This window comes from Ascaphus truei, chromosome 21 (assembly GCF_040206685.1).
Source record: "Ascaphus truei isolate aAscTru1 chromosome 21, aAscTru1.hap1, whole genome shotgun sequence".
NCBI classification, from domain to species: domain Eukaryota; kingdom Metazoa; phylum Chordata; class Amphibia; order Anura; family Ascaphidae; genus Ascaphus; species Ascaphus truei.
Window position 1 is genome coordinate 30,632,917 of NC_134503.1, and position 14,711 is coordinate 30,647,627.

General features: G+C 49.0%; 1 long non-coding RNA gene across 1 annotated transcript in view; it reads left to right on the forward strand.

Annotated features, from left to right (window-relative positions):
- LOC142472367 (uncharacterized) overlaps nucleotides 1-12,706 on the forward strand; it is a 36,412-nt gene extending 23,706 nt beyond the window's left edge. The window contains exons 2-3 of the long non-coding RNA XR_012789665.1: nucleotides 8,012-8,062; nucleotides 12,526-12,706. This is a non-coding gene — a long non-coding RNA (uncharacterized LOC142472367). The remainder of the gene's footprint in view (nucleotides 1-8,011; nucleotides 8,063-12,525) is intronic.
- The last annotated feature ends 2,005 nt before the right edge of the window (nucleotides 12,707-14,711 follow it).

The window sequence follows — 14,711 nt, forward strand, 5'->3', positions numbered from 1 at the left end:
TTTCGCAAAATATTTTGACAGTTCTTACACTCTAAACCCCTCTAAAGGAAAGTTCTTTCTGGGAGAAGGACACTACAGCAGAACACCTTCAAATGTTGCCGATGTCCAAGAGATGTTTGCAGTATTTGTCAGTTTCACAAACAAAAAGGGGAAGAGGGAGAAAGGAAGGAGGGAGCGCGAGGGAGGTAGGAGAGAGGGGGAGCGAGGGAGGGCGAGGGAGGTAGGAGGGAGGGCGAGGGAGGAAGGAGGGAGGGCGAGGAAGGAAGGAGGGAGGGCGAGGGAGGTAGGAGGGAGGGCGAGGGAGGTAGGAGGGAGGGCGAGGGGGAGGAAGGAGGGAGGGCGAGGGAGGGAGAGTGAGGGAGGAAGGAGGAAGGGTGAGGCAGGTAGGAGGGAGGGCGAGGGAGGTAGGTGAGAGGGAGAGAGAGGGAAGGTGAGGGAGGGAGAGCAAGGGAGGGAGGAGGGAGTGCGAGGGAGGTAGGAGGGAGGACGAGGGAGATAGGAGAGAGGGATAGTGAGAGAGGAAGGAGGGAGGGCAAGTGAGGAAGGAGGTAGTGTGAGGGAGGTAGTAGGGAGGGAGGGTGAGGGAGGGAAGAGGGAGAGCGAGGGAGGTAGGAGGGAGAGCAAGGGAGGAAGGAGGGAGAGCGAGGGAGGGAGTGAGGGCATGGGAGGAAGGAGGGAGGGCGAGGGAGGAGGGAGGAAGGAGGGAGGGCTAGGGAGGAAGGAGAGAGGGTGAGGGAGGAAGGGGAGGGCGAGGGAGGAAGAGGGAGAGAGAGCGAGGGAGGTAGGAGGGAGGGCGAGGGAGGTAGGAGGGAGGGAGGGCAAGGGAGGAAGGAGGGAGGGAGGAAGGAGGGAGAGTGAGGGAGGGAGGGCGAGGGAGGGAGGGAGAGCAAGAGAGAGAGGGAGGAATATTCATGCAAAGTCAGGCTTTATGACTCTGTAGTAAAGCTGGGTACTTTAGTTACTGTAAATAAATCAAGAACTAAACAAATAAGGAAAATCAATATTTTCAAAATAAAACAGTTAATGTACCTTGATGAGTTTCTTAGGTCTGTCAAGGGATCCTGCTCCGACCCCTGGCTACATACAAATCTAAAAAAGTAGTACTACCAGGAAACCCTCACCATGTGGCAATGCAAAAAAAAGGAGTATTTATCACTGAACAAAAATCACTATTAACAAAAAGAGGTTTATAAACCAAGAGCGCATGCAAATTATTACTGCTGCAGTACTTAGCTCTGATGCCCTTTTATGAGTAAGGGGGTGTGTGGGTGGGGTGTAGACTACTACTACCCAGTATCAGCATGAGAGTCCACAACGTTTCGGGCCACGTAGAACGTCTTCAGAAGTAAAACAACGTGACTTTTGGGTCAATAATAAAATTATTTTGTGCAAAATTCTGAGTTTTTGGGACCACCACAAGCAGCAAATATTGCAGCGCATCAAAGAGTAATTGACTCCATATAATAATAATAATATGTTCTTGTATAGTTTTACCTAGCGCTTTACAGAGACATTTTGCAGGCACAGTTTTCTGCCCCATGGAGCTTACAATCTATGTTTTTGGTGCCTGAGGCACAGGGAGATAAAGTGACCTGCCCAAGGTCACAAGGAGCCGACACTGGGAATTGAACCAAGATCCCCTGACTCAGTGCCAGTCAGTGTCTTTACTCACTGAGCTGCTCCTTCTCTCCAGAGGAATGGTCTCCACGAGAGTGATTGGAGTTTAAAGAAAGCCCATGATACTCAAAAGAAGCTTCATAGAAGGAAGACATCTGTCTGCAGCAGCTACTGCCTGGCAAGGGAATTTACATCGAACGGTCAAGCAATTCCACCATTCCTTCACGGGGTCATAGCAGGGGCTCCTGTATGAGGCCAACAATAAAACCGCGCCGAGCTAATTTACGAGATGTTTCTGACTGAGGATCAATTTCATGAGCAATATTCTCACGTTGGCGAGTTCCTCGTATGGTTAATGGAGCTTGTTCAGCGGTATTTGTCCAGATCACTTTCTAGACTAATTTCCCTCTCTTACTTTACATTATTTAACAATTACTAGAGGAGCAAGAGACACATCTCGTCAAGCCAGAGCTGCAAATGTACACACTGATTTCTGAGTTTTCAGCCAGAGCTAAGACAATATGTTCTGTACTCCCCCCCACCTCCCCTCATCAGTGCCAATATTAATCTTCCCCAAACTCCGGATATTGATGCTGCTCTCCAGCTTTGGAGTATACTGGGGGTTGGTGGGGGAGGGAGGGGGTTTGACAAATGTCATGGAGTTAAACCTTTACAGAGTTATGCAGACTAAGCCTTCCGTGGCATTTATAAAGGGCCTGGCAGCTATTTCAGAGCAGATGGGGCACAGCTCCTGTGTATAACTCCATAGCCAAAACAGCAGGAAAGGACCAGAGAGAGATTCCCACGTGGACCGAGAGCCAGCAAGTTAATCACTATTATTGGCATCATGTTTGACCTATCAACCCATGGGATGGTCAGCCTCCGGTATTTGATTGGCTACCGCTAGAATATAAGACCCCATTTTCCTATTTCATGATGGGCAGTCTGCGGTTTACATTGCTATCGTGGAAGATGTGGAATGATCAGGATTCTGAGCGTTTCTCCCAGCGTCTTGTTTTATATCACTGTAAATATTTGCATTATCTCCGACTCTTATTGATTCATTTGATGGGCTTGAGAATGGGTAATTCCAAATTGATTTTCTCCCAAGTGTGTCCCTGGTTCAATTATACAGCTACAAATGCATACAAAACTTCTAATCCTCCCCTCCCTGTTCCCTTACTGGTACCAGCTGCTGCTGGGAACATGTCTAGGCCTGGGACTATTTAATGGCATGGTTCTCTAATGTTATAGTGTGTGTACTTGGGATGTGTGATTTGGTCCCTGCTGGGTCTTGCAAACCTCCTAGCAGAAGTTTAAAGGAAAATGTGCATTTGCAAAGTGACTTTCACTCGGTCTCTAAGGTGGCCCAGGATATAGAAATATCACTTGCACTCAATTTCTAGTCACTGAAACACGAGGAAGAGAGCTGCAAGATTTGGAAAGCTCTGTACGCAATAAGAAGAGACCTGTGAGGTTTGGAAAGCTCTGTATGCATGAAGAAGAGACCTCTGAGGATTGGAAAGCTCTCTACATGTGAAGAAGAGACCTGTGAGGTTTGGAAAGCTCTGTACACATGAAGAAGAGACCTGTGAGGGTTAGAAAGCTGTGTACGCATGAAGAAGAGACCTGTGAGGTTTGGAAAGCTATGTACATGTGAAGAAGAGACCTGTGAGGTTTGGTAAGCTCTGTACACATACAAAAGAGTATATAAGTGTGAAAAAGGAGAGGTACTTATACACATACAGAAGTTGCCTGTGAGGTTTGGAAAGCTCTGTACATGTGAAGAGATATATGAGGTTTGAAAAGCTCTGTACACATGAACAAGAGACCTCTGAGGCATCGTGAGGTCTGCACACACATATTAGAGACCCCATGTTTGGTTCTGGTTCTAAAACATTTTCGTGGTTTGGTTTTGGCAAACTCTTTCAAAAGATTTTGGTTTTGGATCATGGAGGAAAATGAATTTGAGGCAAACACTCCTAATTTCATGTAATCTGGAGATGTTTTTTGTTTTCTGTTTAAGTATTTATGCTTTTTGCAAAAATAAAGATAAACCTATTATATAAAATATATCCAGTATATACAATTATTAATTAAGCCAACAGATAAGGGTAGGAACTGTTAACTCCACTGAAAATGATTTTAAATGGTACAGTCAACTATATTTGCCTAGTTTACAACAGGATGCTAAATGTTAGCATGCCTTAGCACCCATTCCAATAAATTGGAGTTAGAGCTAAACTTTAGCCACCCCTCCCTTAGTGAATTAGGCCAAAAAAATAAATCGTCCCATGGCTTTGGCATTAAGAAATCTGAGCGGATTGTTAATAATCCGAACTAATTCCAAAGTCCTTTCTAAAAAAAAAAAAGGTTTGGAGCAGGGCGTATCCAGGCCTGAAGCCCATCCATCTAATCTCTGGGGTCCCCCTGCTTCCTGCTTCTGGGGACTCCCCCGCTTCCTGAGATAGATCTGTAGAGGGTGCTGGTATCTCTCTGCAGTTTAAATGTCCAGATCACGTGGGCCCAAAGGAAGCCGTGTGTCATTGTAAGCCGCCATTACGGATTGTCCTTTTTGGGACTGATCCCTGGGCCAATTCATCCATCTGTGAGTAGAAGACAGTGAGATGGCACGGCTGGATATCTCACTCTGATCCCCTACACCACGCACGCGTAAAATCATCATATCTTCCCCAGCACCCCACATCATCCTCATATATCCCCCTGCATCTCACATCAGCCTCCCCCTGCATCTAACATCACTCTCCCCCCTTGCATCTCATATGACCCCCCCTGAATCTCACATCACCCTCCCCCCAGCACCCTTCATATTCTCTCCCAGCACCCTTCATAATCTCCCCCAGCACCTTTCAGCAGTTCCCCCCAGCACCCTTCATAATCTCCCCCAGCACCTTTCAGCAGTTCCCCCCAGCACCCTTCATAATATCCCCCAGCACCTTTCAGCAGTTCCCCCCAGCACCCTTCATAATATCCCCCAGCACCTTTCAGCAGTCCCCCCAGCACCCTTCATAATCTCCCCCAGCACCTTTCAGCAGTCCCCCCAGCACCCTTCATATTCTCTCCCAGCACCCTTCATAATATCCCCCAGCACCTTTCAGCAGTCCCCCCAGCACCCTTCATATTCTCTCCCAGCACCCTTCATACTTTCCCCCAGCAACTTTCAGCAGTTCCCCCAGCACCGTTTATACTCTCTCCCAGCACCTTTCAGTAGTTCCCCCCAGCACCCTTCATACTCTCCCCCAGCACCCTTCATAATATCCGGCAGCACCTTTCAGCAGTTCCCCCCCCCAGCACCCTTCATACTCTCCCCCAGCACCTTTCAGCAGTTCCCCCCCAGCACCTTTCATAATATCCCCCAGCCCCCCCCGCGGAAGCGGGCCTCAGCCAGGAGGTTTTAGCCGCATGGCTACCAGTACCAGGGCAAGGTGAAGCGCGCTCTAGCAGCCGACCTCGGATGCTCCGAGTCCCACTACTAGAGCGGGCTTGAGGGGGGGCGGTTAGTGCGTCCGCGCGTCAACTGCATGTGCTGGAGCAGGCTCGGCGGGGGAGGAGAGTGAGAGGAGAGAGAGCGCGTCAGTGCGTCACCGCTTCAACCTACCAAGGAAGGGAGGTTGAGTGGGCCGTCGCGGGCCGTATGTTGTGCAGGCCTGCCCTGTACAGTTACTCAAGTATTATAGTATAGTATTATAGCTCTATAATACTTTAGCTCAGTGAGTAAAGACACTGACTGGCACTGAGAGTTTGAAGCCTGATTGAATTCCCGGTGTCGGCTCCTTGTGACCGTGGGCAAGTCACTTTATCTCCCTGTGCCTCAGGCACCAAAACATAGATTGTAAGCTCTACGGGACAGGGACCTGTGCCTGAAAAATGTCTCTGTAAAGTGCTACGTAAAACTAGCAGCGCTATACAAGAACATGCTATTATTATTATTATTGTTAGTGTACTCTACACTGGTATAGAGTGAGTTGAAACAGGTCAGATGGGGGTATCACTGCCGACCTATTAAATCAAGAACTAACACAGATACAGTTTTTGCCACATGTCTTGAAGACCCCGCAGCAACAAATCTCCAGAAAAGCCAATGTGGGTCCTGATATGAATCTCAGCAAGACAATATTTCAAGGGAACCATCCACTGAGCCTCAACAAGAAAGTGTTTGACTGGTATTTTTCCACGGTCTGATCCTAAATGTAAAGATAATTCAGAAACTTCAGACAAGTCAAAAATGTATGAAGAGATGCATGCTGGGTATTACCTGAAGCAAGAGGAACACGAATAAATGGGTTGGAAAATAAACAAAAGTCTGTGACATCATCACACGGGCGAAGAAATTACAATGGCGGGGGACTGGATATATCGCAAAAATAAATGACCAGAGTTGGATAAATATGGAATTCAACTGGATTCCAAGAGAGATTAAAAATAAACAAAAAAACAGACGCCCAAAGGTGAGATGGGAGGATGTGATGAGACAATGTGTGGGAGCGACGCGGAGAAGAGAGGCTGTAACCGCAGTACCTGGGAGATCATTACAGAGGCTTCATCCAGCAGTGGGGAGACGCGGGCTGGGGATGAGGATTATATATATATATACAGTATACTGATAGAGTAGACAGGTCAGATGGAGCCATCTCAATTTCTCTTTGCCCAAGTACCTATTATATATCTAATTGTATTATATAAGCCAACAGATAAGGGTGTTTGTTAACTCATGCTAGCAACTGGAAATGATTGACTGACACAGCTGAGTTAAATATATAGAAGACGGGTCAGATGGAGATAAACATTAATAATAATACCCAGTGACAGTCCCAAACTCCAATGGAACTAGTCTGGACTGGAATTGATTGACTGGTCTGAGACATGTCACATGGATAAGTCTGGATTATTAATTGCCTGTAATTAATATTTCATAATATACATAATTACAGTAATTTATACATTTCATACTAATTGCAAATGTATATTTCTTCATTTGTCTCTGATTCCCTGCCCCTCTATGCCCCTCAAATCAAATTATACTCGGTTTGGCGAAGTTTGGGGGCATCTGGATTTTAATATGGACATTTTTACAGCTATTTAAATATGTATGTATACATATGTATGTTAAATATGTATGAGAGAGGTGTATAAATAATGGTGCAGTGGGGAGTGGGGTAATTGGAGAGAACAGAGACATTGACAAAGTAGTGAGAAAACAGTAAGCAAAACTAATATAGGGAGTTTGCTGCATTGAGAACTGATTTGAGGATCCGACAGTGCATGATCCTTTCTGGTATGAAAACATATCCCCAGACAAATGCCAATTAGAATCCCATCCAACTGGATCTGCTGGACAATAGCAGAATAGTGATAATATATATATTATCTATATATTAGGCATTTGTCTGGGGATATGTTTTCATACCAGAAAGGATCATGCACTGTCGGATCCCCAAATCAGTTCTGAATGCAGCAAACTCCCTATATTAGTTTTGCTTACTGTTTTCTCACTACTTTGTCAATGTCTCTGTTCTCTCCAATTTCCCCACTCCCCACTGCACCATTATTTATACACCTCTCTCCCAACAACTTCTTTACCCCTCAATAAAAAGCACCCACACAAATCCTCTATTCACACCCTCTATCTACTCCTTCCTTCTGCTGGTGATCTCCCCTAAGCCTGAACCCAGACATACACACCTGCTCTCACCCACGCCTCCCTGCCATCTCTTCCCCTGTAAATGGTGTTAACCTTCTGATTTAATACTGACTAACCTTAAAACTCACACCACAAGTTAAGCATCCCAACAGCCTGCACTCATGGTTACTGTCCCACACTCAGTCACTCCTACCACCCATTGTGGCCAAGCACTGCCATACACAGCACTTATTCCCTCACCTACTGTCTCTGTGAGTTCCCCATCAAACCTCTTAGATTGTAAGCGTAAAGTTGGTTAACAAAGGTGCCGTACGGTTTTTACAATCTTTATGTGATGTCTTTTGGTGGTAAGTGGCATTTTTTAAGACAACTGAAACTTTGTCTCTTGGGAGGTGCACCACGTCAATCTTGTTTATATTTATTCACATTTGCACGTTTGATAATTAATTTTCGCTTAATTTCACTTCGCTCCTTTTGGGGGTAAGACTGTTTGCCATTCCTCAAAGTCACAGGGTGAGTGGTTCCCCGTTAGCAAAGTCATTAAACAGATCAACTGAAGTAGCTGGAATTCAGTGTTCCCGGAGAAAAGCAAAACATTTGTAGTTTACAGAATACGAACATGTACAAAAGTTAATTTACGGGGCGGGGGATCCCTCTAAGGCAGCTGATTACACCAACCCCAACCCTAAAAACAAATGTTTAATACGTTACGTGTGACTGGTCCTTTAACAGGTCTGCATCAGGAATTGGAGGTCTAGGACATGTTGCTGCTTCACCACTAAGGTAAGTCCCTAAGCTTAACCCTTAACCCTAAAAACCCTTACCCTAAATCCCCCTACCCTAAGCCCTTACCCTAAATCCCCCTACCCTAAGCCCTTACCCTAAAAACCCCTACCCCAAGTCCATACCCTAAAACCCCCTACCCTAACCCCCTACCCCCTACCCTAAACCCTTACCCTCTCTCCAGTGCCCCAGCCTGCTCTCTCTCTCCAGTGCCCAAGCCTGTTCTCTCTCCAGTGCCCCAGCCTACTCTCTCTCTCCAGTGCCCCAGCCTACTCTTTCTCTCCAGTGCCCCAGTCTGCTTTCTCTCTCCAGTGCCCCAGCCTGCTCTCTCTCTCTCCAGTGCCCAAGCCTGCTCTCTCTCCAGTGCCCCAGCCTACTTTCTCTCTCAGTGCCCCAGCCTGCTCTCTCTCTCCAGTGCCCCAGCCTGCTCTCTCTCTCCAGTGCCCTAGCTTACTGTCTCTCTCCAGTGCCCCAGCCTGCTCTCTCTCTCTCCAGTGCCCTAGCCTGCTCTCTCTCTCCAGTGTCCCAGCCTGCTCTCTCTCTCCAGTGCCCCAGCCTACTCTCTCTCCAGTGCCACAGCTTACTCTCTCTCTCTAGTGCACCAGCCTGCTCTCTCTCTAGTGCCCTAGCCTGTTCTCTCTCCAGTGCCCCAGCCTAATCTCTCCAGTGCCCCAGCCTGCCCTCCCTCCAGTGCCCCAGCCTGCTCTCCCTCCAGTGCCCTAGCCTGCTCTCTCTCTCTCCAGTGCCCCAGCCTGCTCTCTCTCCAGTGCCCCAGCCTACTCTCTCTCCAGTGCCCCAGCCTGCCCTCCCTCCAGTGCCCCAGCCTGCTCTCTCTCCAGTGCCCTAGCCTGCTCTGTCTCTCTCAAGTACCCCAACCTGCTCTCTCTATCCAGTGCCCCAGCTTACTCTCTCTCTCTCTCCAGTGCCCCAGCCTGTTCTCTCTCTCCAGTGCCCCAGCTTACTCTCTCTAGTGCCCCAGCCTGCTCTCTCTCTCCAGTGCCCCAGCCTGCTCTCTCTCTCCAGTGCCCCAGCCTGCTCTCTCTCTCCAGTGCCCCAGCCTGCTCCTCTCTCCAGTGCCCCAGCTTGCTCTCACTCTCCATTGCCCCAGCCTACTCTCTCTATCTCTCTCTCCAGTGCCCCAGCCTGCTCTCTCTAGTGCACCAGCCTGCTCTCTCTCTCCAGTGCCACAGCTTACTCTCTCTCTCTAGTGCACCAGCCTGCTCTCTCTCTCCAGTGACCCAGCCTGCTCTCTCTCCAGTGCCCCAGCCTGCTCTCTCCAGTGCCCCAGCCTACTCTCTCTCCAGTGCCCCAGCCTGCCCTCCCTCCAGTGCCCCAGCCTGCTCTCTCTCCAGTGCCCCAGCCTGCTCTCTCTCCAGTGCCCCAGCCTACTCTCTCTCCAGTGCCCCAGCCTGCCCTCCCTCCAGTGCCCCAGCCTGCTCTCTCTCCAGTGCCCTAGCCTGCTCTCTCTCTCTCAAGTACCCCAACCTGCTCTCTATCCAGTGCCCCAGCTTACTCTCTCTCTCCAGTGCCCCAGCCTGCTCTCTCTCTCCAGTGCCCCAGCTTACTCTCTCTAGTGCCCCAGCCTGCTCTCTCTCTCCAGTGCCCAGCCTGCTCTCTCTCTCCAGTGCCCCAGCCTGCTCTCTCTCCAGTGCCCCAGCCTGCTCTCTCTTTCTCTCCAGTGCCCCAGCCTGCTCTCTCTCCAGTGCCCTAGCCTACTCTCTCTCTCCAGTGCCCCAGCTTGCTCTCACTCACCATTGCCCCAGCCTACTCTCTCTATCTCTCTCTCCAGTGACCCAGCCTGCTCTCTCTATCTCTCTCTCCAGTGACCCAGCCTGCTCTCTCTCTCTAGTGCACCAGCCTGCTCTCTCTCTCCAGTGCCACAGCTTACTCTCTCTCTCTAGTGCACCAGCCTGCTCTCTCTCTCTCCAGTGCCCCAGCCTGCTCTCTCTCCAGTGCCCCAGCCTGCTCTCTCTCCAGTGCCCCAGCCTGCTCTCTCTGCAGTGCCCCAGCCTGCTCTCTCTCTCCAGTGCCCCAGCCTAATCTCTCCAGTGCCCCAGCCTGCTCTCTCTCTCCAGTGCCCCAGCCTGCTCTCTCTCTCCAGTGCCCCAGCCTGCTCTCTCTCTCCAGTGCCCCAGCTTGCTCTCTCTCTCCAGTGCCCCAGTCTATACTCTCTCTCTCTCCAGTGCCCCAGCTTGCTCTCTCTCTCTCTCGTGCCCCAGCTTACTCTCTCTCTCCAGTGCCCCAGCCTGTTCTCTCTCTCCAGTGCCCCAGCCTGCTCTCTCCAGTGCCCCAGCCTACTCTCTCTCTCCAGTGCCCCAGCCTGTTCTCTCTCTACAGTGCCCAAGCTTGCTCTCTCTCTCCATTGCCCCAGCCTGCTCTCTCTCTCCAGTGCTTCAGCCTACTCTCTCTCCAGTGCCCCAGCCTGCTCTCTCTCCAATGCCCCAGCCTGCTCTCTCTTCAGTGCCCCAGCCTGCTCTCTCTCCAGTGCCCCAGCCTGCTCTCTCTCTCTCTCCAGTGCCCTAGCCTGCTCTCTCTCTCTCTCCAGTGCCCTAGCCTGCTCTCTATCTCCAGTGCCCCAGCCTGCTCTCTCTCCAATGCCCCAGCCTGCTCTCTCTCCAGTGCCCAAGCCTGCTCTCTCTCCAGTGCCCCAGCCTGCTCTCTCTCCAGTGCCCCAGCCTGCTCTCTCTCCAGTGCCCCAGCCTGCTCTCTCTCCAGTGCCCCAGCCTGCTCTCTCTCTCTCTCTCCAGTGCCCCAGTCTGCTCTCTCTCTCTCTCTCTCTCTCTCTCTCTCTCCAGTGCCCCAGCCTGCTCTCTCTCTCTCTCTCTCTCCAGTGCCCCAGCCTGCTCTCTCTCCAGTGCCCCAGCCTGCTCTCTCTCTCTCTCTCTCCCTCTCTCGTGCCCTAGCCTGCTCTCTCTCTCTCCAGTCCCCCAGCCTGCTCTCTCTCTCTCCTGTGCCCCATCCTACTCTCTCTCTCCAGTGCCCAAGCCTGCTCTCTCTCTCCAGTGCCCCAGCCTGCTCTCTCTCTCTCCAGTGCCACAGCCTACTCCCTTTCTCCAGTGCCCCATCCTGCTCTCTCTCTCCAGTGCCCTAGCCTGCTCTCTCTCTCTCCAGTGCCCCAGCCTGCTCTCTCTCTCCAGTGCCCCAGCCTTCTCTCTTTCTCTCCAGGGCCCCAGCCTACTCTCTCTCTCTCTAGTGCCCCAGCCTAATCTCTCCAGTGCCCCAGCCTGTTCTCTCTCCAGTGCCCTAGCCTGCGCTCTCTCTCTCCAGTGCCCCAGCCTGCTCTCTCTCTCCAGTGCCCCAGCCTACTCTCTTTCTCTCCAGGGCCCCAGCCTACTCTCTCTCTCTCTAGTGCCCCAGCCTAATCTCTCCAGTGCCCCAACCTACTCTCTCCAGTGCCCAGGGATATTCTCCCCAATTCCCTAGCTGCTTAATGAAAGGCCAAACTGACTAGGGGGAAGAGAAGCATGACTACATGCCAAGAGTCACCTCTGAAGGGTTATTAAGAGTTAATGGGATTTGGATGTTAGGCAGGATTACATTTTAACATTTTGCCGCGTGACCTCCGGTGTTAGGCCACAGACGGACCCTCCGCCGCTGGATACTGAGCTGCCGCCCACTTCTAATACAGACAGTCCTCTTATCCATTCTGGAAGTAGCGTTGGATAGTGAAACCACTGTAAAGTGAGTCCCATGGTAATCAGTGGCGGTGAGCGTTGGATAACGCATTCAGGCATTGGATAACGCATTCAGGAGTCGGATAACGGCCCTCAGGGTTGTAAAGCGTTGGATATGCCATTCGTTGTAAAGTGAAACGTTGGATAGCGAGGACTACCTGTATAAGGTAAATTTAAGGGTTTTAGGGGTTAGGGTAAGGGATTAACTTTAGGACTTTTAGTGCTTAAACTAGATGGTTAACTTTAGGGGTTTAGCAGTTAGGGTAGGGGATTTACTTAAGGGGTTTTAGGGTAAGGGGTTAAGGTTTTTAGGGTAGCCAGTAGCGTTAGTATTAGGGGTTAACATTAGGGGTTTTTAGGTTAAGGTTAGGAACTTACCTTAGCGCAAAACAGCCGGCGACTGAGCGTCCTGGCGGTGAGTTGCGGCAGTCATTTGGCCGCGGCAAAACGGCTGTCACCAAATGTCCTAGACTGAGGGAGGATGTGTGGTGTTAGGTTTATCAATGGGATCCCTAGTGTACAAGTTCCCACTGTAAGAAGGAGAGCGGGACAGAATTCCTTACTGGCATTGAGACCAGAGTGGGCTTGGAGAAGCGATCACCCACATGGGTAACGTGTGGCCCTAGAGAACTCAAGAGCCGCTCAGTTGACCCTTGAAGTATAACACGTTGCCCACCACTGGCACAGGCCAACCCCTCTTAGCTTTGTACATTTTGCTGTCCTGTGGACACCCTCTGCCTCCATCTCACACTCTCTGCTATCAGCAACCCTTTGTCTATCTCTCTTCAGCGCCTTCAAGGTCACCATTGATCAGCTGGAGACTGTTCCAGCTGCAGCCTTGGGAAAGCACGAGAGGAATTGATTCCCGCGCGTCGAGCTGAAGATTAAACGCTCCTGACTGTTTCCATTCATGCAGCCAGAAGCTGGGATAATTAAATGGACTATCCAATATTAAAGGGGCACATCCCCCAGCATGTTTATTTTATATATATATATATTTTTTTTTTTTTAAGATTGCTTCCCCTATATGTTACGAAACGGGGTCTGTTTTCATCTCTCTACTTTTTTCGCTTCTAACTTTATGCTGTCCTTATCAGAGAGCCAATAAAGAGAAGAGATGGGTGGGTTGCCTGTGCAAACTCTTGTTGAACTCGCCATGACATCAGATAAAATGGAGCAGCGCAAGGAAATCCCACTCTTTCACACGTTCCACAGAAAAAGACAAGCAGCACTTTTGTGTCTTGGAGAAACATCCGTGTAAATCCATATTGTCTGAGGATCATTAAAGATGTCCGCCGTGATGGTATAAAAATAAACAGATAAAAACTTGGCCCTGATCAAAGCCACTTTGGAATCTCCGCTGCATTTTAATCTTTGCTTTGTCCAGGCTTCCAATTAGCATTTATTTTATATTCTGTAACATACATTATCATGCCCATCTTTTCACAGTTAGGATATTTGGCCTAAATTAAGCCAGCTCATAAATGTATGGAATGATTTAAACAACGATTCAAATAAAGAAAAAGCGTAATATTGGCGAGTACTTTTAAACCATTGCCATTTTAGCGTTATATCCACGTGGCGTTAAAACATGAACACAGATTTATCAAAGATTAGAAAAAAACACCCATCCATCGCTTTCAATAGGAAAATAAATAGCCCTCAATCCCCCTTTGTTTAGTATGACGTCAGCCGGACGCGGCGCTGGGAAACATCTGTGTCCATCCCAGTTCCGTCAAACCGTGAAACTCTGGTTACTGACGTTTGCAACGTCTGACGCAGAACATTCCGGAAACTTTACGTCTATTAGAACCCGGCTGCGTTTTATTTATTTTTTACACACAGCGCCATGATTAACCCTTTGAGGGCTGGTTGGGCCGCCGGGCCAGAGTACCACGGCTCCTCTGGCACCCGTGGCGACCTGACCGTTCCGTCCATCACTCTAGATTGCATCCGGAGCTCCACAGCAGTGCCTAAGGGAACCAGCATTTTAAACAATTATTATGAATTATATTAAGTCAGGGTACGTCACGTGAAGTTACATTCTTTGTCAGGAACGGCTGTTACTTTCCCTGAGGTTAATGAATGTCCCTAATTATATCCACAAACAACAGCCGTTCTACATCTCATTAGCATGGGTTTAACTTCACGCTGTTGTAGCTTCACGCTGCATTATCTTCCAATAGCGTGGCGTTGAGTCTGTTTTGGTCTTACTCCTAATCCAGATCCCAAAATAGGTGTTTAACTCAAGTTCAGAAGGAAATAACGCTATATTCATTAAAGTAGACCTAACGGTGGCGTTACACCCATCCAGACCCTGCAAACGCCCAATTTCCGTGTATGGACAGGAGTAACCCCAAGTTTGGGTACGACTTATATAACAGAACATCAAGCCCCTGCGTTAACCTTCATGGACTTTTGTGGATAGCCGATATTAGGGTAACTTCTAATTTACATGTAATTTGCATGTAATTACCACTAACAGGTGTTATAATTAATGCCATGCTCTTTACAGGAGAAAACAAGACTTAATGATACATTATTGGCCTTTGATGATACACGGGTAGGTTTAACGTGACACTAATTTACGTTCAGTGACTTCACAGAGCTTTGAGGCTCTTGGCGTAGAAAAGTAAAATTGGTGTAACATTCGGGCGTCATTACAAAACTGCCGCATTTTGGACACGAGCCTGAAAAAAAGGGGAAATTCACCCCAAATCTTTACCAAATAATCAGCTTTCAACTTAATTTTTGCAAATATGTAGGCCCTTCCTCAAAACCTAGCGGCTTCTGCCGGGACCTTTTGCTCTATTTACTTTAGCGTTTGTAGCCGCCCGATCATGTTAAAAAAAAGGAGACAATCAGCTATTGCCCAAGTGGGGAAAAAAAGCAATTCGGACAAACTTTTCACCATTGTGAGAATCCCCCAAAACGTCAAACGAAGTAGGTGTTAAATTAGAACTATGATAGATGGA